We start from the raw sequence: 4102 nt of genomic DNA on the forward strand, positions 1-4102 counted from the left end.
TTTTTTTTGTTGTTTTGTTTTGTTTTTAAGATTTATTTATTTATTTCATGTGAGTACACACTGTAGCTGTCTTCAGACACACCAGAAGAGGGCATCGGATCCCATTACAGATGGTTGTGAGCCACCATGTGGTTGCTGGGAATTGAACTCAGGACCTCTAGAAGAGCAGTGAGTGCTCTTAACCTCTGAGCCATCTCTCCAACCTCAAGGCAACGTTTAGAAAGGCAAGTATTTAATCAGGCTGGCTGACAGCTTCAGAGGCTTAGTTCATTGTCATCATGGTGGGGAGCATGGCAGCATGCAGGCAGACATGATGCTGAAGGAGAATCTGTTCAGGGAGTTCTACATCTCGACCTGAAGGCAGCCAGGAATTGAGTCTCTGAGGAGACTGGAATTCCACACTGGGCAGAGCTTGAGCATTCAAAGCCCAGTGACATACTTCCTTCAATAAGGCCACACCTACTCCAACAGGGCCACAACTCCTAATGCTGCCGCTCCCTGGTTGGAAGGCATCAAGGTATCATGAAGAGCAGCTGAGGCTTGGCACTGAGAGGCCATGGAAGGCCATTGGTGAGGTGCAGCTTCAGTTGCAGTTGATGGCTCAGGACTGAAGGGGTCATGCAAAGGAGCTGAGGCTTGGCACCATGAAGAGAGCCTATGAGAGTCTATTGGTAAAGCCTAGTTGCAGTGGAAGACCCCTGTGTATTGGAAATGCCAGTACCATGGGATGATCACCAAGAACTGCAGCAGCAGTGGAGTGGATCAACCTGAGCTTAGAGTGTTACAGAGGGCAGAGCTGGAGGATCCCAGACATTGAAACAAGAAGCTGTAACTTTGAAGCTGCCTTGGAGGCCCCAAGATGTTGAGATGCCAGAGCTGTGGTCTATCTGCTGAGGAAAGCTGCTAACAGAGAGTGGAACCAGCCCAGGAGAAAGAAGTTTGTTGCAGTCAACAAAGATGAAAAAGGAGTTGGAGATGTGAAGGCTGTCTTGAAATCAGACAGGGAGATGCAGATTTGGAGTTTGCCCAGCGGGTTTCCTGTCTTGCTTTGGGGATTGCAGTTAAGTGATTGGATGAACCTCAGAAGAGACCTTGAACTTTGGACTTTTAACATTGTTGAAACTGCTATAGACCACAGGGATCTTTGAAGTTGCACTAAATGTATTTTGCATTGTGCTATGTTTAGATATGGCCTCCATAGACTCAAATTTTTGAACAAGCCTATGGGGGCTAGGGAGTGGAATGTGATGGTTTGTATATGCTCAGCCCAGGGAGTGGCACTGTTAGAAGGTGTGGCCCTGTTGGAGTAGGTGTGTCATTGTGGGTGTGGCTTTCAGACCTTCATCCTAGCTGCCTGGAAGCCAGTATTCTGCTAGCAGCCTTCAGATGAAGATGTAAAACCATGCCTGCTTAGTTGCTACCATGTACTTGCCCCCCCCCCCTTGATGATAATGGACTGAACCTCTGAACCTGTAAGCAAGCCCCAATTAAATGTTGTCCTTGTAAGAGTTGCCTTGGTCATGGCGTCTGTTCATAGCAGTAAAACCCTCACTAAGACAGGGGCCAAACCTATTCAAACCACCACAGGAGAATACCTGTTACTTTCTAGCCTCACACCCAACATTGACTGCCTTGAGCTCTGAGGGATGCTGGACCTTGACCTCTGAGGGATGGCTGTCTCCTGTTGGAGATAGAATGATACCTAGATTCACAGCAGTATCCAACCCCGAGGAGCAGGGGAACAGAACTGATCTCATTCATTCATTCATTCACTCATTTATTCATGTCTGCACATACTGAATGCTGATTTGCACCTTTCTCTGCTACAAATCCGACCACGACACTGGCCTCCAGGACACAAGCTTTGTGGGGATCCTCAGGAGATGTGAAAGCCCTAAAAGGTACAAAGGCAACAAGTCATCGAATTCCTCTGGGGGCATTTGGGAGGGTTTCTGAGAGGAAGGGCTACCTGAAGATTGACCAGCAAGGACTGGAGAGTGACTTAGGGATAGAGAGCATCGAGGGACAAGGCCTGGAGAGAAAGGCTGGCAGGTCATGAGTCCTGTGGGGCTAGAGAGTAGTGGGAAGGGAGAGGAAGAGAGCACGGGGTCACCATTCTATCCCAAGAGCAATGGAAACTGCTGAACAGTTCTGGAAGGATCATGGGATGACCAAGACAGACCATCTTGGAGGACATGTGGACAAGGAATCTGTTAGCACAAGGCTGGGATCTTGGGTTTAGGGTGGGTGGTGCAGACAAGAAAAGGCAACCCCGAGACCAGGGTCACTGGTCTGAGATGGTGGGAAGTGGCTGGCTGCAAAGTAACTTTGGAGGGAAGCTCTAAGTGACAAGCTGAGGATGAGGATGGGGAGGCCAAAGCCTCTTTGTCAGACAAATGGTTAATGGGAGCCAGTGAGGGCTCTGCTCAGTGGATCCACACAAAACAGGAGGATACAGTTCCTGTAGACAGGAGGGAAGGGCTGATGACCCCTTTGACCTAGGCGTTCCATAAGAACATCATGGTTGAGCCTAGGTTGTCAGAGGCCACAGCCTGTGTTTCACCTCAACACTAAAGTTTCTGGTGATGCTGCTGGGCTCCCAAACCAAGCCTGGTTACACTTTCAAACTGTGGCTGGCAGACCTAGAGGCACAGAGCCAAAGTGCCGATCCTAGATCCACCACGGCCAGTAGCTGGCTTTCCTAGCCACTGGTGCCGAAATCCGGGCAACCTCATCTTATTCTGCTAGGCAAACCAGAAAGGAAGGCCTGTGGTAAGGTTGAAGTAGCTGAGTAGGGAGGGCTCTGTCTGCTTGGTGACTTTGCCTCAATTGCACCTGGCAGCATTTAAGAGTTCCCTCTGGCAGACCAGGAACTGAAACATCCAACAACCAACAAGGGCTCACAATAGAGAGTCCTAGGTCCCAGGCAGGGAGGGACCCTGGTAGGGACACATACAGAAGTCCCTGTGTTGTAGGAGAGACAGAGCAGCCGAAGTCTCACCAAGACACTTTTCCGTGAGCAATTATTATCTGTTTATTTGTTTGTTTGGTTGGTTGGTTTAAGAAAGGCTCTGTGTAGTCCAGGTGGGTCTCAACCTTGATATCTAGCCGAAGATGACTTTCAGTTTCTGAATCTTCTACCTCCATCTTTCTAGTCTACAAATGACAGACTTGCACCAGCTTATGCAGTGTGGGAGATAGGACCCAGGGCTTCATGCATGTTAAGCACCACTCTCCCCACTCTTCTCACTGAGCTACATCCCTAGCCCTCTGTGGCCCTAGCTCGCAGGGTCCTAGCATCCGTGGGTATTTATTTTTCTAGGCCCAGTTACTCAGGAAGAAGGAGTCAGAGCACTCAGCCCAGAGCCAGTAAGTCCCAAGGATTTAAAGAATTCATTAGCGTGTAGAAATGACCCACGTCTGTGCCCTTCCAAAGAGCTGGCTCCTTTGACACGGCCACAGGGCAAGCAGGGCAGAGTTAGGAGGTTTCCATGTGAAAGAGGCTGACACTCTGGGTACAGGCCAGGGGAGGGGACAGGCCTGTCAGGTCAGCATCTGGTCACATGGAGAGAATATCTGTCTCATGCCGTTCTCCTGGATTCTCTCACAGTAGCACAAAGCAGAGGCCACATTATCACAGCCCTCCATTTACAAAGGAAGAGACCGAGGCACCAAGGACCTGCTTTGTGTGGTGTGACTCCTAGGGGTTAGAAGTGGCCTTTCCTGCTCCCTGGGGATGCTGCCTACTCCTTCCTTACAGCTGTCCTGGCTCTGTCCCACGGCCCCACCCACTGACCTGTGGGTTCAACCAGGACAGGGGCACCTTATCTCCAGTGCCTGCCCTTAAAGACACTGGAAAACTGTGGTTTCATTTTGCTAAATAAAGTAGGCCATAGGGCGTGGGCGGAGCTCTGCACGTACTGAGCATGTGCTAGGCTCTGAGTGGATTTCATTCCCCAGCCTTGCAAAAGTGTGTGTGTGTGTGTCTCTGTGTGTGTCTCTGTGTGTGTCTGTGTGTGTCTGTGTGTGTCTGTGTGTCTGTGTGTGTGTGTGTGTCTGTGTGCATGTGTGTGTGTGTTTGTGTGTGTCTATGTGTGTGTCT

Source organism: Mastomys coucha, unplaced genomic scaffold, assembly GCF_008632895.1.
Source record: "Mastomys coucha isolate ucsf_1 unplaced genomic scaffold, UCSF_Mcou_1 pScaffold18, whole genome shotgun sequence".
Lineage (NCBI taxonomy): Eukaryota > Metazoa > Chordata > Mammalia > Rodentia > Muridae > Mastomys > Mastomys coucha.